Source organism: Ciconia boyciana, chromosome 16, assembly GCF_034638445.1.
Source record: "Ciconia boyciana chromosome 16, ASM3463844v1, whole genome shotgun sequence".
NCBI classification, from domain to species: Eukaryota; Metazoa; Chordata; class Aves; order Ciconiiformes; family Ciconiidae; genus Ciconia; species Ciconia boyciana.
In genome coordinates, this window is record NC_132949.1 from 10,735,871 (window position 1) to 10,756,678 (window position 20,808).

The window sequence follows — 20,808 nt, forward strand, 5'->3', positions numbered from 1 at the left end:
AAACTATAACAAAGCTATATCTGATTTTGTATGAAAAGAGGTATTTTGAGTTTTAGTGCTAAATAGTACAGGGATGGGGTGAAATTTATATAGGACGTTATATAAATTGCCATTTCACATTATTGGGCTTCTGCAATCACTGCTAGGGAGGAATCCATGCTCCCACAGCTACGCTGATGTCACTGGTGTTGCATATACAAGGACATAAGCAAAAGCCATATTCACGCTGAATTCCACCCAAGGACAAAGTGAGAGCAGTGCCTGCCAACCAGGAGGATGAGGTCACTGCAGAAATTCTTTATATTCTGTCTTCTGCATAGGGTGCCTGAGCAATGAGAGTAAAACTACAACAATAACCAACAAGTGGGAAGCTCTAAATGGCACTGGGTCTGTTTGTTCTCCCGTGACCCCTTCCCCAGCAGAATATGGATAGAATAAATTGTTAAATTAGGTTCTGTCTTGATGGAGGCTATATAAGACTTACAGATGGCTCTGTTGCTCATTAGGAGTGCATATATAGGGGGCTTGCAAAGGCTCTGGCCCCAGCCCATCGGTACTCCCAGTGGTATCCGGACTGTAGGCCATGTGATGGGGAGGCTTGTGAGCTGCTCTGAAGCTCTGCCATCCATGCTGTGGCTTATTAACCATAAATAAAAGTAATTCTATGAGTATTGAAACTGCTAGAGCTCAGTTTACTGTTGATTAGTGTCTGGTGGCTCGTTCAAGTTTTATTAATTGTATTAAAACTGCAGCATGAGCTCTGTCCTTCTTAGATGCAAGAAAATCCAGACTAGTAAGAAATGTTGCCTGAGTAGGTTCCTCAGGGTATGACAATCCTGATCAAAGCTTTTTTTTCCTCCCCATGGTGAGGGGCACTCCTAACCTCTTTCCCCTGCCTGAAGAGATTTTTCTGGTGTGCGAAGGATTGATTTTTATGCTACTGCCTTTCTTTCACTGGGAACATTAATTGAGCTCTTTTCCTTCTACCCACTTTCTTTTGCCAAAGTTGAAGTAAGTTAATATCTCTGATCTCTAGTCCCTGTCAAAAGTGGATAACGGCCTCAAATGTTAGATATGATGAAATGTGTGTACAGTGTGACTCCATAAACCTTGTTTCATTTGGAAAAATAGGATAAAAGACCTTAGTAATGAATCTGAATCCTTGTGATTAATGAGCAAAGCCAAAGAGCCTTCATCTTGCTCGTGGCTATTCTGTGGGCAAAGGCTGTCTGTATTTGACAATTTTATTATTTGCTGCTGCTTATTCTTTTATTTCTAATATGGGAGGCTTCGTAGTTTTTTCCATAGATACCGGGACCAAAAGCAACTTTAAATCATCCAGGCTGTGACCTCCTGTACAGCACAGGCCAGAGAATTTCAACCCTTATTGAACCCAATAACTTGCATTTGACAAAAGTGTGTCTTCCAAAAATCCATCCAGCCTTGATTTAAAGGCAAGGGATTGTAGCTGCCTTGGGAATTCCTGGAAAAATAAGGCTTCTGGAGCTGCCTTGGTGTTTAACATTAATCTCAGGGGAGGGGAGGGAAAACAACAACGCTAGTTTGTTTTAATGTCTTGGCAGCTCTAGTTTATGACCTCGTGCTGTTGGTATTATACTCCAGCATTTAGCAGCATTTTCCTGACCAGCCCTTGCTCTAGGTGTTTGTTATTCTGGGCACTTACATGCTTTGTGAGATGCCGGGTAGGTAAAAGTGTGGTGGGTCTGGGTAGGTTCAGTGCAGGTCTGACTTCTTTTAGTCACAAATGGGCACCGCAAGAGCTGTCTAAGCACCTTCGTGCTGGGACACTTGCACCTCCAGAAGGTCTGTGGCTTCCCTTGTTCTCCAGGAAGAATTAAGGTGCTGCCTTGCTCCCTGTCCTTGCAGGACTCTTATCTACTTGGATCTGAGCTGAGGCCATGACTTCTTTTAGGGAGGTTCCCCAACAACTGCCAGATGGCAATTGCATTCAGTTCCTCCAACCGGGCTGGTTTTGAACCACTGACAACAGGGTAATCACTGCATATTCCTATTCTTTAAACTGGCCAAATCCTGAGCTGGGCTTTCTTCCTTCCTTGTCCAAATGTTTGAATAAGTGAAGCCAAGTTTTCTGTTTTTTATGAAATAATATTGCCTTGATTCATGTAGATGTTAAATAAACATGTAAAATAAACGGACTGTGAAGCAGGACTGAATACAAAGCTGAATTGCCGTGGTCCTTGGCTTTGAGGATCTGGTCTGACCTCCTCCATGGCAGGGCAGGATGCCTTTAGTTCTCCACGTCTTTCAGATGGACAGGCTGCTGTCATTTTCCCACTTCCATGATTTTACAGGGAAGGGGTTCAGGACAAGCAAAACCAGAAAAGACTTCCAGGGACTGGTTAGCTCCTACTGAAGCCAAAAGGTCCCATGTCATTCATGTTTTTGGACCTCCAGGCCTTAACATTCAGGTGGTAGAAATGGCTTTCTTAATGTCCATCCTCAATCCCCCTTGCTGCAGCCTTTGCCCCTGCTGCTTGTCCCTCCTGGAATAAGTCCTTCGTGCTTTGTCACAGCTCTCTTATGCTTGAGCACTGTTATGTTTCCCCTTGGTCTCTTCTCTCTCAAAAGCGAGGGAATCCAGGGAGCAGTCACTTTTTGGGAAGTGCAGCTGTTAAATGGACAGAAGTCTGGAATCCCCCCCTTGCCTCTACCCCAGACCTGCCATGGTGACCCTGGGTAAATTCTTCCATCTTGGTTTGGCTCTTTCATTTTTGTCTACTCATCAGCAGTCATGTTCTCTGGGATTCCCTCTCTGTGTGCTGGACTTTGCTTTCCAAGTGGGACGCTTCATGTTGGAATATGTAACTTTTAATCTTTTAAAAAAAATTTTTGGCACAGCTCCCATCTCTCCCTGAACTCATAAACAACCCCTGCAAAGATTAAAGAACCTAAGCTGACAGTGAAACAAAGATCTACGTCACCTTTCTGTGCCGGCCTGTTGCTTGCTCCTCCTTCCTGAACCTCTGCCTGCCCTCAGTCGAGGTTGCATGTAGTGCTCTTCTCTTTCTCCTCCTTGGAGTAAGGTTCATGTCTCCATGTGTTTCCCAAAGCCTCAGGCTGTGAGGGTGCTTTAGAAATAAATCATTCTATCACCCAATTGCTGTAGTGTTTAATTACCCCTTACTTGATGGAGATGTCTGGAAACATAAACAGAAGGGATTCCAGCAGTTCTTCCAGTGTCTAAATGTTTGAACCACATTGCATGTTCCATGCTTTGCCACCCTTCCAACATCTGCCTGTCTCTTATTTCCAGTACAGTATTGCTCTCTGCTGAATGCTCAGTTCTGATGTTTGGATTTAAGCATGTCTAACCAGGAAATGTAGCTGCAAAGCAGGAGGGAACTGTGTGCACTTGCTGGGCACCGCACTTCTGAAGAAAGATGGAGCTAATGGGCATGATGTCCCTCCCAGGTGTACAGGAATTTCAAGCTATCAGATATTTAGCCCTTCACATATTTAAATCTATTAATATGTTTTAGTCCTGCTTAATGAGTTGCATGAAACGTGAATCTCTTTACCTTCACCTGTGCTGTACATGCATCATGTTCTCTTGCAGCTGACTTTGCTCCAGGGGCTGGGCAAGCGTAGGCATGCTTAATTTCATGACCTCACACAAACCAATTGCCCCACTTACAAGCAGCGTTATGCTGTGCTGAGTCAAAAGCCAGTTTTACAGCATTTTGACACCAGGAGTTAATGTTTCTTTTCTTTCCCTTTCAAGAAAGGAGCTGTCATTCATCCTTTCCCTTCTTTAAACCTGCTTGATAAATCTGTTCTGACTTTTCTGGTGTGCCTCTGTAAACTCCCCTGCAGGTTTAGGCTGGTATATAATGGTATAAAATAAGAGAATCTGGGTTACCTTTCTTTCCCATCAGTTTAGTAACAAAGTGTGTGTGTTTTTTTTTCTTTCTCTTTTTTAAATTTTTTTTTTTAACTTTAATGAAAGGCTGGGGTGCAGTCATGGGGATGCAAAGGTATCACATCTCTAATCCTTGTGCTGGTCCAGGAGCACCCAACTCTGAGGCACCTTTCAAAGTCCCAGGTACTGTATTTGACTCTGTTTTCCTGAGGCATTTGAAAGGTCAGAGGATTATCCAGAGTTTATCCAAACTCATTAGAAGCTCTTGGTCTGGACTGAGATCTGGAAACTTAACAAAATTAGAAGCAACTTGTATGAGGTTTGCACTGCTCCTTGGTTTTGCCAGAGTGGAGGGATGAAGAGATCAGCTTCTCTTGTGGTATTATGGCTTCAGGTATATGCCAAAGCCAACAAAATGCAGAGATGTGCAGAAATGCTAAAATACAGCATGGCAAGAAAATGTTAGCTTGATGTCTTCAAACCTCAGTAAAGGGTTGGCTTGAGTCTGGCTGGTTCAGCTTTGGGCTGGTTGCTTTATCTGCTGAATCCAAGACCAGAGGCCCCAGCAGATGCCAGGAACCAAACCCTGATCATAGTGCAGCTGCCATGAGAGTTGGTCAGGCCTCTGAAGCTGTGTTGAGGACCTTGTGTTCCTCCTGTGACAGAGGGACAGGAGATGGCTTGAATTTTGTCCAAATCATAAGGTCAGACCCAAACTTGATGTTTGTTTTGTTTGGGTGTTTCTGCTTCCAACCTTCTGTCAGAGCGACAGAAGTGGAGCTGGGTTCCTCCTTGGAGCAAGTGAAGTGGTTATGTGTTGGCTCTCTGGGGTCTTTCAACCCACCGGTTAGCCTCTGTGGCAGAAGTGAACAGACACATCAGGTCACACTTGCTTTGGCCAAATGGGAGGACTATTGGAGTGGCCTTGGCTTTCTGAAAGCCCCAGCGGTTTCTGTAACCATGAGGGACGTGTGCTGATGAGAACTTGATCTAATTATCATCCTTTGGCCAGGGGTTGTCACTCCAGTGTTTCTGCTCACTTGCTCCATTCCCCACATGCTTGGCATGATGGTAGCAGAGGTTACAGGAGGAAGGTGAATACAGAAGGGCTTTCTCTGGCACAGCGAATCTCCTGGGATCCGCAGCGAGCCAAGGAAAACTTTGCTTCCTTTCCGTGTGCCATATTGGAGGTAGCTCATTAACCCATTAGCCCTTTGCTTTGGCTGGTAGCTGTGGAGCTGTCGTTTCCTCCCCTGCTCTGTGAGACAAGAAATTCATGTGGAATTAAGCATGTGCGGCTGAGATGATGCCTTTTGTTGGAGGTGGGGACTGGGATGTTATCTTTGCTAGCTGGGAAGTTATTTTTGACTCTGTCCTGCAATTTGACTTTTCTTTCCTATTTGATGGTTGGGGGGGTTGGGGTTATGTAACTGTTCTCATTCAGTTGCTTTTCAGGTGATGGCCAACCATTCCCAGTCTGGAACAAACAGAGCTTTCTCTAAGCAAACAGGAGGGAAGCAGAGGAAGGACCATCAACTTGGACCCGTCACCTTCCACAGTCCACACTCTGTTTTCCTCTTGCTCTCCATTTGGAGATTCCAAAAGGCTTTTCCACCTACACAAGCCCTGTTTGAGGGAAGCTCAGAAAGGGGAGCTGATTCACAAAATGGTGAAGCAGCTCCAAATGCAAGGGCAAGTGTCCCTGCAGTGGAGAAGGCAACCACGCTCAACAGTGCAGTATGACATGGTGGCAAGGGGCTGCTTACCTAAAGGAAAGCAAAGTACCTATTAAAGCTAGTGGGAAAACTTATTGGGTATGGGATTGCTGAGTTTGGGCCTGTAAATATTCATATTGTTGGTTTTGTGGTTTAATCCATGGGCCCTCTTTAAAAATAAGAACTTTCTTAAAACAAACGAGCTCCCTCTTCCCCTGCTCTCTGTCTGGTCTCTTCAGCTCCACTGAATAGCTCTTGGCTCGCCTGGGCCCTCCTCCCTGCTGCAGCATGGCACAACTCTCCCATCAGCAGCACACTGTTTTCATTGACTTTTATTATTCCATGGGCTAAATTAATGTGCTCTTTGATCTTCTGCTGGACTCACTGCTCAGAAAGGGGGGAAAAGGTTGACTTTTTTTTTTTTTAATCTGCCTCACTCATGTGGAAAGGTCAGGCTATGGAAGGAGACAAAATGCCAGGGAGAGACTGTGAGGTTTTGGAAGTCTTTGGTAGAGAAAACACTCTAGATGCGTCAAGGTGAACTTTCAAGGAGAGGCTAACTGCTAAATAGCTTTTATACAACCCCATGCCACAGTACCACCCATCCTTGTGAGCAGGGTGCCACAGAGCTGAGATGGGCGCTATCAGTGCTTAGCAGAGAAGGCAAATAAGGCTTGGAAGGAGTCAAGGCTATAAAGTTCATGGGAGGTGGCGGAATGGACCCCACTGTCCCCAGGGTGAGACTCACCCTGCCCTTAGACTGAAACTTGTCCCGTGGGATATGCTGAGCTCAGGCCAAGGGCTGCTTGTAGGGACGCTCTTGCAGCAACTCTTGCTTTGCACTGGCAGGTCCTTTTGAGCCCTGCTCTTACTGTATGTCTTGTTTTTCTTCTCCCCCCATACCTGTTCATGGCTCTTACTTCCTGAGGTTCTCAACAGGGAGGTGCCACCCCATCTTTCTCCCATGCATGGTGGCATACTGGTGGTGGCATACCTACCATTGCTGTTGTGCTTAGTGCGAGAATGTAATTTGGAAAGACTTCACTCAGATGACCCTTGGCAAAAGTAATGGTGGGGATGGATCCTACTGTTTCCAACCCAGGGCCTGTCTCTAAGCCTAGGAGCTGTTCTCCTTGCCAGCTGAGTTAGCTAAACACTGGAGGGACTGGCCAGGGCAGAATTAGAGCAGGAGGAGCATAGGGAAAAGCACCTCACTTCCACACTTGCCTAATGCACAAGTTGTTAGATTCATGTGGCCCTTGGGTGTTAACTTTTGTGGAACAACTGAGCCCTGGGGTTGTATAAAGCTGAGAGTGCTTTCAGGGGGAAGCTGTCTGAGCATGTGAAAGGAGATGGCATGTTTATGAATAAGGAACACTGGTCTTGGGACTGGTAAAATTCACATGTGGTGCATATTGCCAAGGGCTCTGCTAGGATAGCTCCCCAAATGCAGTCCTTGCACTGCTACTGCAGTTCCAAAGCAGTCATGATGATGGAGATGCAACATGGAGATGATGACAGTGCAACCATGAGGAGACGTTGCTCAGGGCTTTGGAAAAATGGCTTTGAGAGCCCTAAGGTGTCCTGGAGAAAGGAGAGGAAAGATAGACCCTGAGGGATGTGTTTCTATGACCACAGCAACTTCCTCTGACCCCTGCCTGCTCATCAGCAGGCAAGCATGGTTTGAGCCAATGAAAATAACTCCAGTACTGCACGTGATGTTAATGACCCCTCAAGAGGCTCAGCACCACTCAACACCCTTTTAATCTCCTGGCATCAATACAGGAACAGAAGAGCTTGGAGAAAGCATGTACATTATCACATTGTAGAGCAGCTCCTCAAAATCTGACGTCCTAAAAGCATTCCCTGTGCTGTTCCAAAAAAGTATTTTTTTAAACCTCAAGTTAACTAGTAGGTCAGCATAGTAATGTGTCCCTCAGTAAACCTATGGTGTCCTGTTACTGCTCTTTTGGAAGAGTGCAAGTGCTTTACTTATTTCAAAGATCCCACCATCTCTCTATCAGTGATTGCCAAGCTTAGCCTGACACAGAAGTGATAGTAAGATAAAAGATGCTCTCTGATGCTATCTGAACCAGATGCTATCTGGTTCAACCTAACCTTTTTTAGGTTGAACCCAAGACAATATAATGGCCAAACCCCATGAGCAACCCCATGACAGATCCCTGTGAACTGGTTTGTTTCAAACAAACCAGGCTTTGTATCTTGGCTGTTCAAGAGTAGGAGCTAAAACAATTTCTGGACACTGCAGGTTCTGTTTGCAGGTCTGATGACCCCTGGAAGAACTAAATTTTCTTTATAAAACCTGGATTTCTGTACCATGCAAATGCATTGTCCTGTTCATTCTACAGCCCTCCAAGCAGAACCTGGGGACATATTCACAGGAGTTGTCTTCATGCAGTTTCAGCTGACCAGAAAGGAGAGATCCTGGATGTAGAGGCATGAATTGCTGTACAAGATCACTCCAGAGTAAGGCCAGTTAGAGAGCTAACTGAGGTCATTCTCTTCATCAATCCCCAAGGAAATCACCAAGTACTGGAGACACAGGGACTGTTGCATCTGGAGAACAAAGAAGAATATGAATAAGTACCTAATATTTCTTATGTGAAGAAATACCTTTTTAAAGGATCCCTTAGTCTTGTCACATCTCAACTATTGACTGACTTTTTGGTTTTCTTTCCACATAGTGTTTGGTTTGTTGTATTTGTGTAGTTACTTAGTAGATATTACTTCTTAATACTCATGTGAGCAGTGTAACACCTGGTGAGGGTGGGCTGCTGCTGGCTTGCACGATTATTTGCAGATTGATAGCAACCAAGACCTTGCAGTAGGACTATGGTCCTGTTGGGTTTCATGTTCCAGAATACATAGTCAAACTTGCAAGGTGGCACCCTGATTCGGCAAAGGAAAAATGCTTATGTCCTGCTAACATAGGTGAAACTTCCTGTTCTTTGAAGGACAGCTTCAGCATAAGTCTACCTTAAAGCACGTGTTTGCTGAGTAGGGATGTGAGAAAATAAGAGTACTTCTGAAGAGTGCTTTCCCATCATCCAAATTGCTCTTTTGCTTTTGTGTGTCCTTATCAGTCAGGCCAGCTGTGTTTGTGGATGTGGAAGAGCCTTGCCTCTGTGGGGCAACTGCCATTTCCTACATGTTCAAGCACCTTTTAGTATAAGAGAACTGATCACGGCCTCAAGCATGGGATTTACCCTACCATGACACCTTCCTGTGTTCGTGTCCTTGAGAAGGGCTCGGCAAAAAACAGTTCATCTTCACTCTTTTGACTTCCATGCTGTTATTCTCTTCTTGACTAAATAGCTAGCTGCTGTTCTTGGTGGTGTGCTGTTGAAGTGCCTGACAAAGGAAATGACACTGATGTTCATGTTAACCCTCCAACAATGTAAAAATAGCTGGGATGAAACGCTGCCCCCAAGAGCAACTCTTGTCCCAGTTTAGTGCACCCTTATTCTGAGGAGAAAAAACATACAGCAATTATAAAAAGAAATAAAGGGATGTTTTCCTGGACTCTGAAAGCTTTTGACCTTGGAGAAGAATGCTCTATTTATAACAGCAGGACTGTATATTTTTAAAAGCCTCAAGACACACGTGTGCTGAGAAGTCAGAGATGCTCTTTGACTCCAACTTCTTTTTTGACCTCTGCTAGATTAGTGAAGAAATAATTTGCAACATGACCCCAAGAATCAAAAGTCTCTTTTTATTAAAAACTTCGGAAATGACCTCACTAGGGAGTTTGAACTGATGAATGCATAGATAAGAAATCCTCTACTGAAGCTTCTTTTGAGAATTAATGTACAGAACAGATGAGAATCTGGTCATATTTGGGACAAAACTAATTCAGCAAGCCATGCAGCTAGAGAGCTAAAAAGAAATGAGTAATAGCTGAAGGATTTTAATATATAAATAGCGCTAGCCCAGTATCTGTCTAAGTTATAACTACTGAACAAAGTGTTCCAGCACTTGCTGAAGTGAATACTTGAGCATTTTCATGGTTTTACCAAATTTGGGTCCGAAAGTGCCTGTTCCAGCCATCTAACTGTTTCCTCCTGACGCTGGCCAAAGAAATTCACTTCCTGGTTTTGGCATCTCCTTATTGAAGCTTTAGCATATATATTAGAGAGACCTAGCTTTGGTTGCTGGAGATGATGCTGATTACTTTCCTGTTTTGGGCAGTTGGGGTCACACCATCTAAAAAGTCCTTACTAAAAATGATTGGTTTGGGTTTTTCCTCCCTGCCTCCCACACTTGTTGCTCTGTGCTTTGAGTTGTTTGGTGGTGTAGGGGGGTTGCTGATTCATTGGTTTTCTCCTGCAGCTGTACCTGACTTAATTAAGATTCTAGTGTAGGCAACCAGGTGGACAAACCTCACAGCAGAGGAGGGACAATATTTTCCTTGGTCCTATGCTTACCGCAGGTCTGTTACCACTGACGAATTTAGCTGTTACCTAGGGAGGACATGGCACCATGTGTTGCTGCAAGAAAACCTTCAAGTGCCAAAGCAAAAAGGGCAGAGTGGTGCTTGTGAGAAGCCAGAGAGAGTCTGCAAAAACAAACAGTTTGTGACCATTTACTGGAATAAAAATAGTGAGTCACTATGGTAAGACAGCAAACATTTTTAGAGTAAAGTGCTGTTTCTCTGACGCTTTTGAAGTTTTGGAGGGAGTCAGGGTTGAGACTCACTGTACTAAGAAATGAACTACAACACTCGGAGCTCACTTGGGTAACTTATAAAGCTTTGGCCATCTTCTCTTCAAGTGAACAAGAAACTGTAGAAAAAGCTTTGAATGAGTCATACTTTTGCTTTTTCACTAAGCAACAGTGTCAAATCAATAATTTCTTAGTGTCAGCAACTTTGAATCGGAAACAGTATTGTGCCAGCCTTCCAGGCATTTTAAAGCAAGGGTGTGGATTAGCCAAGACCCCGTCCAAAACGAACAGTTTGCGCCATGTTAGACGCTACACTGCTACCTGAGCAGGCTGCTGCGCGCGCCGGCCAGGAGCGCTCTGGTGCAAGGTGGTGGCTCCAGCTGAGCTCTTGTGGGTGTTTGCCATGCAGCTGTTTGCCTTTAAAAAAAAAAAAAAAAAAAGTAGTACTGGAATGGTACTATTCAACATGAAAACTTGGCAGTCGGGCATACCACCCACTTGGAGAGCCGGATGTGCAGCACTTGGAGTCCTCGGAAGCTGTGAAGGGCTGGGACTGAAGTGCTTCGCCAGCCTTGTGCTGAACCTCTACTGAAGACGAGAGTTTCACCGAAACCGAAAGGGGAGAGCATGAGGCAGCTCGGCCGCACCAGGTCTTCCTGGCAGGATGTGCTTTTAGACTAAACTACCTCAGGCATTATGGGACAGCAAGTATTCCCGGCGGGGGAACCTGAGCTTTATAAACTGAGGGCACAGTGCAAAACAGTTGCCAAGTGTGTAATCTCTGCTTATTATCTCCCTAATATACATCATCTGATTCACTGCCAGCACTTACTTCTGTCTCTCTGTCTTGCTACGCCCCCCCCCCCCCCCCCCTTCCTGCTTGCGCAGAAGATAAAATGTGTTGTTATAACTGCAAATGGGGCCCCTGGGACTGCTCCTGAAACCTTGGCAGTAAATTGCCCTTTGTCTCTGCAGATTGCCTTTGACATCTTTGCAGTTTAAAACATAAAATATATAATTTATATTTATTTTATATATATATTAAAAATAGATATATAAATAATATAAATGTCACCTTGCAAATCCAAGAAAAAATTATTAACCGTTTCATTCTGGACATATGGCTTAGTGACAAAACGTCAGGGTTTCCTGTGTGTGCTTTTTACTATTTCCTCTCCACACTTGCTGTAATCTCTCCAAAACCTCTGGAAGCTCACATCAATGGAGATTTGTCTTCTGGGTTGATGTCAGTTGGTCCCAATTTTTTGTTTCTGCTATGGGTCATGTTGACAGGAATCCTGAGGGTGGTTGGTTTTTTTTTTTGGGGTGGTGGTGGGTTTTTTTTGTTTGTTTGGTTGGTTTTTTTCTGCCTTCCTCTGCAGCATCCAGCACAGCTGGCCAGCAGCCTTTGGGCACCCCTTGCTCTAGCAGTTCCTAGTCTTTAGGACTGTGCTGGTGCTAGTATGTGTTAAGTAAATGCTATGGCTGTGACATATCAAATAATGTTCAATGCCAGATCAGGCCTCTCTGGGAGGATGTGCAAAGGAATAGGGAGTTTTGAGGTTCCAGTTGCGTTTAGGGTAGTGAGTGCATTGGTGAACTAAGGCTGGTAAAGGCTCTGCTTGTTCACAGAGACCCTGAGGCTTGCAGGGAGTTATACTGGTGAAAACCAAGTGCTTGCTAATTCAGGCCTATTTAAGACCACCGGGATGCTCTCCAGCATCCAGCCCCACTGCGCAGCAGCTGTGCTGGGTCCCTGCTGCTGCGGAGCAGCTGGTGCCAGTGACTTGTGGGGTTTGATCCATGCTGGTGCGTCGCAGCTGCCTCTCGACCTGTCTCAAAGAGTTCCTTCCGAATTACTGGGCTGGGGGAATCGGCTTTAGGGTGACTCTGTGCGCGGGGAGGTTTTGGGGGGCTGCAGGAGGAGGGAGATGTGCGGTGAGGCTTTGAGCTGAAGGGGAGGTGGGTTCCATGGATGGGGCTGAGTCTGTGTGGAGTGGTGGGATTGCAAACAGGTCTTCAAGAACGGGGCTGTGTGTGTACAACCCTTCCCTATCTTTGTAATCCTGGGGAAGTGTTGAAGTTGTGACTTTCAGACCCAGCAGGGAGGTGCCCAAAAGCAGCAGAGCTGGTGTAATGCAGCAGGAATCCTGCCCTGTCCCTGTGCGTTAGGGGTGTCCCGGGGGGACCTGGGGAAAGACTCTTGTTGCTGAATGCAGAGGCATGAGGTCGAATGCAAAAAGGCAACGATCCTTCTGAACCAAAGTGGAAAAAGCAATGCCATGATTGTACATGGAGCTGAAACGCTCTGACTGGGGGAGAAAGTCTGTAACTCACAACCTGATAAGAGGAACAGCTTCACCTTCCTGCGCTCTTCTCGCAGCGTTCAGCATTGCTGCAGAAAGCTGCCAAGCCACAGGAGAACCGAGGGCGCAGCAAGGGGTCCCTCCCCTCTTGCTTTGCTCCATGGGGTCCTTTCTGCTGCAAGAAGCCTCTAGAAACCACAGAGAGGTGTAGAAACAGAAAATATAAAAGTATTGTTAAAAAGCTATGGCCCTGTTCCTGGCGGGTGGTTGCTCTGCATTTATACAGGGGGTCAGACCAGATCTAAGTGGTCCCTTTTGGCTTCAAAGTTTATAGCTTTATGAATGCCTCACAGCATGCACTGCAGGGCCTGTCTCTACTCGATAACATGGCTGTATGAAAGAGTCATAAATCAAACCTGAAATCTGGCAGGTTTAATAATAAATCCCAAACTTGTGCCAGGTCTGTGAACTTTTCAGTATAACTGAGGTGCTCTGAAAGTGAACCTGAGAAGATTGATGGTTGCAGGAGGAAAACAGGCAGAACTTGTCAGCTTTGACCCCAAATCAAGGAAAATGTTGTGGTTTTGGCTAAGTGGGGCTTTGTGGTTTTTGTTAACCTAAGGCTCAAAGCAAATGTGTGTTGGGGGGGCGGGGGGAGAAGAGCATGAATTTAAATGGGAATGCTTTTTTGTCATGTTTCTCACTGCTCTCACTTGGAAGAGGGTAATGCAAGGAAGTGATGGTTTATCTCTGTATCGGGAGAGTAAATAATGCTATGGAAAGCCTATTTTGTTGCTATAAAGTTCACATGTCAAATTCCAAATCCCACGTAGCCCAACGACTGATCCTTTCTGATCACTTTTTCTTCCCTCCCCCAGAGTCCCTTTGCGCCGCAGCTCTGCTAAACAGAGGCAATTAATTCCCTGACGTGAGTTCAGATGAGGGTTAGTGAAGAGCAGAGGAGGCTCCTTGGTAGCTCTGGACTCATTTTGTGAAGGAGGACATGTTTCCTGCTCAGAGAGCGCAAGTGCTTTTGGATGCGAGGATCCCAGGGGAATTTCTGCTCCCATGCTTTTTCCCCACCTCTAACTGCACTGCTGAATGAGCAGCACCATTGATGCCCCAAAACTGATCCTGTGAGTCTTGCAGCATCCCCACAAGTTACAAGTTGGAGGAAAAATTGTTCCACTGTTGCCTTTTTTGCAACCCCTCATAGCATATCAACTGAGTCAAAAAGTAGGACATGGGTTTTGCTGTCATCTCTGTGGCAAGAAACAGTTTTAAGAGAAAAAGCTTCTCCTTTGGAGAACTCAATGTTTTCAGAGATTTTGGCAAAGGACTACAGTTGCTGTTGCCCTGTCTGCTTCTTGTACTCCCTGGGTTTCCCAGCTCTTACATGTAGACCTGTATACAGGGACAGTATATCTACCTTGTGCCTTGCTCTGATGCAGCCTTGGAGATATTCAGCATCTGATACTGCCTAAGTCTTACAGAGTTACTGGGAGTCAACGTTTTTTGAAGATGTGAGTCCCTGGGTGAGACTTCAATTCAGGTAGGTGCTCAGTAGGAGTTTCAAAAGCTCCAAAGCACCCTACTTGGAGAAATTTTTAGCAAGTTACAAGGTGCTTCTATTGAAAATCTCACTAGGCATCATTGTCTGCATCTCTTAGACCCTATGTGACTTTGAGTTATCAACTTTATTGTTTATTAGCTTTTTTAATTGCTCTTGCTCACAGGACATAGCTGCTTGTGTAAGTAAATGCAAAATACAGGCATGAGCGAAATGTGCAGGGAAGTCCTTGGAATATGGGTCAGGGCAGAGGTGGCTAAAGGCTGAGGAGGAAACTTCCTGCTCTGGGGACAATAGCATGATTGATGCACCCAAAGAGCTTATTTAATCCAGTTGAATTATTTCATCGTGAGGCATAGAACCGCGATAAAGAGGCTTCCTCCTCTCTGGATTGATGCAGGGAGGCAGCCAGATAACAGGATTAATGATCTGAGCCTGCAGTTCAGGTTTCATCCCCAGTCGCAGTATGAGTCAGATGTGACCCTGCTGACTTGGTTGCAGTTATTCCAGAAGGGCAGGGGTTTAATGAAAGGTGGAATTGAGCCTCCTGATCTCAAGGAGACTGGCTTTCTGGGCATGATTAATTTTTCCAAGTCAAACAGATCTTTTGGGCCAGTGAACAAGTCTTTGTTCAATGCTGGCAGGGATGTGTTAGGAGGAGGAGACTTCCCTACTCTGGGCTAGACCCCTTGGGGCCTGCTCATCTCAAATTAGGATGTCGTTTATAGGTGACGAGATGTTCGTTGTGTATGTGAGTTGTATTTGACCTGCTGGTTTCAGGCTGGGAGTGTTTATTAGGGTTGGAGCTGCACAATCTAGGCTGCATCCTTCATGTTTGGTTTTTTTTTTTTGTTCTGCTCAGATGCATTTTTTTAACTTGTAAGAAGTACTTGAAGCAGGGGTGAGAAAATGAGGGGGATTTTTTTTTTCTAGCTGAATCAGTTTCCTGATCCAGTCTGCTGTAGGGCCACCTGAACAGTAGGGCTGGAGCAGGAGCAGGTGGGCAGGGGCATGCGGTGGGGAAGGGACCACTCCTTTTCGGCAGCGGACACGTCAACGCTGGACTAAAACTTCCCTGTAATTGCACCCAGTGAAGTCCTGCTGCACAGAAATGCTCAGGAGGGCTCCTGCAAACCCAGCTGGACTCCGTTTTGTCCTCATCTCTTGGAGGTTTCTCCATCTGGAAGGACCAAAGTGGTGCAAAATAGCCACTCCCAGAGCCTGGAAGGGAGCCATGGGTAGTAGGCTCAAGCCCTAAAGTATGTATGTGAATGTAAATTGTGAACACCTCCAACGTGCAGGCTGTTTGGATCTATGGCTCTAGCCTTGGCCTCCTTTCATGATGACCAGAAAGGGGTGGAAAATATTTATACTAACAGATTGTGAGCAGCTGTTTTAATGAAGCATTTATGTACTAGGCAAACTTTAAATTGCCCCAAAATGGGACACATGTGTTTTATGAATACACCATTATGAAGAATTGGGGAGTAAGAGATTCTGGATCCAGAAGGCTAATCCTCCTACACTTATTTATTTTAATAAAGAGTTTATATGTTGGAAAGCAACAGTGCAGAAAGTAAGTGTGGGGTTTTCCAAAATGCAACCATGCTTCAAAACTGTGGCAGTGGAGAATTAACCTCTCTGGATCCAGCACGTATTACCTCTTCATTCTGCACGCCAGCCTATTTAAAAATATTTCCAGACCACTCTGAGCAAGAAAATACCAATTGGGTATGGAGCCCTTCCCATAGGAAGATAGCATTTAGAACATGGGTTTGTTGTGGTTTTGGATCCAAATCCAAGCTTTGAAATACTTTCAGTTCTCTGCTTTCTCAGATTAAAGACGAGGAGCCTGATTCATGATATTCTATCATGTGCCAAATCCCAAAGTGCATTTCTTAGGCAAAACTGTCAATTTCTTGATGCTGGTGCAAGTCTGTTAGAAAACAAATTGAAGTGGAGCTTTGGGGCTAGTATCCTCTTCATCTGCATGTCAACTCTGTGTCAGGTAGGAATGCAAAATGCTGTTTCGGAAATATTTCCTCCCACCAGTAGTACTACCTTCTCCAGATCTTAGGACTCTTTAATTCATAAAAATGCTGGTAGGAGCACAGGTGAAATGCATGCAAAGGCATACAGGCACTCACTCTGTCAGTTAAAAGTGGAGGTCCTGCCTAGAAAGTCGTTGAGAGTTAAGCTTTGCTTACTTATTCAAATAGCATGTGGCCCTGCTGATCTGGGGAGGTTGTCATGGTTATCCCGCATCAGCTGATGTCATCCCCTTTTCTGTAGAAATAAGTGCTTTTCAGCTGACCAGTTCAGGGTAAAGCTGTTTAAAATGCTAAGGCAGCCAGAGCAGCTCACTGGGGTCTCCACTATCGGGGAACATATAAAAGCTGTGAATCAGATGGCACTGCTAAATTGTGGAGGAATTGATGGGGAAACTAGTATGGACATGCTTGGATGGGGCAGACCCAAAGGTATTGTGGGTACACAATGGTGGCACTGAGGAGAGCGGCAGAGATTGGGATCGCTGGGGAAGCTAATTGAAGTAGCTGAATAGATGGAAGGAGAAAGGCAGTCAGAAACGTACAAAAGCACAGAAAAATGAACCACTTACTTGTTTGCCTTGTGACTTGGGGATTTTAAACCAGGATAAGGGTGCTGAGTGATAAATGGCTTTAGGATGTTAAATGTCAGGTCTGAGGGTCTGTGGCTGGCATCTGTATGTCCAGTGTTTAAGCCTTGCATGAATAATGGCATTTTGCTGGTGAGGAAGAGCCCTTTACAGTGCACAGATCCTGACACTCTTTCTGTCAAGCAGTGCTGCGGTGGCCGAGCCGTGTGGCTGCTGGGGAGATAAGGGCAGCCTTGTGGAGGCAGGCGAGGGGGACCAGCCCACCCGCGAGACAAGCAGCACTCGCTGATGTGCAAAACATGCTGAGGACCAAAAGTTCATGGTAAGATTCAGGAAAAGATGTGAGCAGTCTCAAAAGCTTGCTTTTGTGGATAGGGTGAAAGTGGTAAGGGATGTAAGCTACGCCAAAAAGCACGTGTTAGGGTATTCTTGCACCAGTCTGTGCAAGAAAAGCAGCTGGGTCTGCTTCAGAGACAGGAGAAGCCCTTGGACAAACCATGGCAGAAACTGGATCTGGTGAGTCTGATAACCTCGTTTTCCCCAACACCCATATGTAGGCATAGAAATGTGTTAAGAAGCAGTTCAGAGCTGGAGCAATGCAGCCAGGAGGACGCCTACTTGAGCTCTCTGATATTTGGTGAGGGTTGAGTCCTTGTTGCAATTCGGGGTGTTGGAGAGGCTCTGGAAACTACAGAACTGGTAGAGTCCGAATATCCTTCTGAGGTCTATTCCTTTATCACATGTGGTTGAAATGGGCCATGAGGTTCAACAGCTTCAGGGGAGGAGTGGTGGAGAGGAAGGGACAAAGAAGTAGGCAGTGCTGCTGCATATGACTCATTTTCTTAGGAATCCTGGCTGTAAAAATAACAACCCTACTCATCGTTTTACAAATGCTTTTACAAGCACTTAAACATGAGATATGAATATTAAGTGTTGACCAAAATGCTCTGAGCATGAAAGCTTCATTAATCTGGATGAAAACATGTAAAATAAAATAATCTGTACTTGCAGTCACAGCACTGTAAACCGATCACTTGGTGTCACATCAGTGTAAATGGGAGAAAAATAAGCCTTTTTTTTTTTTTTTCTGTTACGGCTGGAGATCTATGTCCAAACTTACTCTTTCAGGCTGGGAGATTTTTTTTCTGGTAAGGAAAAGAAATGGAGATCCAGCCTCTGGAGGAAACCTGATCAGAGACACGCTGACTTACACACACACTCCAGGTCTATTGATCTCCCCCGTCCCCTCTGCCCTCTCTGTCTGTAGGTTATAGAAACAATGTCTGTCAGCAGCAACTCTGCTTTCTGTGCTGGTTATTAACTCTCTGGCAGAAGGGAGTCTGCTCTCCCTTTATGGGGTCCCAAGACCCACAACGAACTTAACAAACCAGAGGGAATACCTCCAGGAACTACCCATTTGTACACGAAGCCCAATGTTTTCTTAAAAAAGAATAAAGTATCAGGACTCTACAGTTGTGCAAGGATTGAACAAATCTAATGAGAAATGCAGAAAATGTCTACTTAAGTCTGATATTTGGGCAAGTATTAAATGTGTTTTCTTGCAGAAGCTAAGTGCAACCTGTTGCCTGTCACCCTTTGTTTTATGACTTTGCACAAGAGAAAAGAATCATAATTTCAGCTACTGGGCAGGCAAATATTGAGAAAACTTTATCCTACTGGGACAAATCCTGTAAGAAACCAAATTCCTTTGGCTTTCTTTGCCCCTGAAGTTGAAGATTGCTTCAGCAACACTCCAAGGCACTTTCACCAAAATCCTAACCTTGTGCCAACAGAGTTGGTAAGAAATCACAGCAGTTCACTCTGTGGTTCTTCAAATTCCTGTAGGGAGGATGGGGGACATCGTCCTGGGGATTTTAGAACATGGAAGAGCAAACTTTCAATCCATCTCCTCATTCTGTGTACCCCGAATAGAAACTATTAGACATCTTTGCTCTGACTTCTCACATTGAACTGGGCTGTATCCAAGGGTCTGACAGGGTCCTCTCCAGCACTGCAATCTGCTCAACTTGTGCTTCAAAATAGAACATTATAATTTTGTTTATTTGCAGGCAGTTCATCCTGCCCCTTCAATTCACACGCTTCTGCTATGTATTAATAACTTGCTCTTGATCTTAGAACAGTCATAGTGCTGGTATATCTTCAGAGGGTTCGAGGGCCTTATTTCAGGAATGCAGTTGTGAATCCTAAAAAGCAATATATCATAAAACTGAGCTGGATCTAGGATGGCCCTTGGAGAAATTCAGCATAGCTTTTGAGTAGTGTAACGTGCTGTTTATTTCCATTCCCTACATCACCAAGATGCCCACTCTTTGTTCCCGAATTCCTTGCTTCATCTGTGTCTTTTGTGCTCATGATCATTGCATGGCTGCAGAGGTGATGCTCCTGGGGTTTATTTGCCTTGTGAGAGTCCAGCAGACAGTGCAGCAGTTGCTGGGATCTAGCCGGTCTCTGCTTTCATCCTTGCTCTCAAGTTGCTTCCCCACTTATTTTCCTGTAGGACATGCCAAGGAGAAGTCAGCAGAAAGAAATCTGCAGTATGTGGGTCTATGGTAGCTTTTGAGCCACGCACGGCAGTCTGTCCACACCCATGCTGGAGCACACTTGCTGCAGTGTTTCCCTGCAGCACAGGCACTGGGATGGGGATGGAGTGAGGCTGAAGGAGGCTGATGATGCTTTGCTGAAAGCTGTGAGCCATGTTTCCATTGCCAGACTCAGGCTCAAGTTTGAATTTCATACAGATTCCCTGGCTGATGCCTTAAAGGCTGCAAGTCCTCAGAGCAAACCTGGAATCAGTTTGGTGCAGGCCATTTGGTTTTAAGTAGAAACCAGGTGTAATTGTAAGCTGTTGACCAAACTTTTCTGTGTTTTGATCCCACCCAAACAAACAGGAATTGAGAAAATGTCAATGTGAAACTCTACGAGCCTAAACCTGAGCACAGCCTGTGTCTTCCCTGCTTTTGACTTCCGACAACAAAGCTGGCATCTTTACATGGTAAATCATGTGGTATCTTCACGTTATAACGGGGGATTCAGCTGGATCACTGAGTTTTAGGTGGCATTAAATGGAGATTGGACTGGGGGCTTTGAAAAGGTGAAAGATTCTCTGGGCCTTTATTGAGACCCTTGAAGTCTGGCTCCTGCTGCCAAAACGTGGGTCTAATATATTATTTTGTCTGGCGCTCTGTTTAGAAAACTGCTTTTGGCTGTCTTTCCTCTCCTACCCCTTCAGATGAATATACAATATTCTTCCCGTTCGCTATACATGTCAAAATTCCCGCTAGCATTTCTGCTTTCATTTGCCTAAAATATTCCAGTTGGATACAATCAGTGACTTGGCATAGCATGGGTTTTTGAAACTCTACTCCCTCTGCCTAGGCTGCTCTTCACAGCATTTCCTAATTGGTGTGAAATCTCCCTCCTTGCCCTGCAGCCGGTGTCAAAGTTGCTCTTCTATAATTTGCTGTGCCGTGTCCCTGGACCTTGTTAAGCCAGAGAGATGTGGGCTATGTTCAGTCCTTTGAGGGCTCCCTTGAGCTTGCAAAGGCATCTCCTGTTTCAGCATCTGGCCTTCCTGTAGGGGAATCACATGTATATTCTCCTGACCTACTGCCTTGTTAAGCCGAAGGTTCATTAACCTGTAATAAGTGTTTTTAGTGTGTACTGCTGCTACTTGATTCTTGTACTCACTGAAGAAATTCAGTCTGCTATATCTGTTAATCTATCCTATTCCTCCTGTGTGAAAATAAGTTCAATAACTGTAGGTAGCTCTGTCCTTTGCTGTGCAAATGTTCCTGTGCTTTTTTTTCTCTGGTTGACTGTAGAGTTTCTTGTTGGGGTTCTTTGATTTCCCATTCACGTGCTTTCTTAGAGCTGTAGAGCAAATGGTTTACTCCCAGTGAAGTTGACTTTGTTTCCAATTTTTTCTGAATGGATGTGAGCCAAGATCCCACGCAGGGTTTAGCTGCCTTATTTAT

The 20,808-nt window shown here is 45.0% G+C and overlaps 1 protein-coding gene and 1 long non-coding RNA gene across 2 annotated transcripts in view; both read left to right on the top strand.

Moving 5' to 3' along the window:
- The window catches only part of TRIM16 (tripartite motif containing 16), a 74,913-nt gene that overhangs the window by 4,738 nt on the left and 49,367 nt on the right, over nt 1-20,808 (top strand).
- On the top strand, nt 16,079-19,815 carry LOC140660295 (uncharacterized). The gene is made up of 3 exons (XR_012045377.1): nt 16,079-16,183; nt 17,000-17,329; nt 19,723-19,815. It is a non-coding gene; the product is annotated as an uncharacterized lncRNA (long non-coding RNA).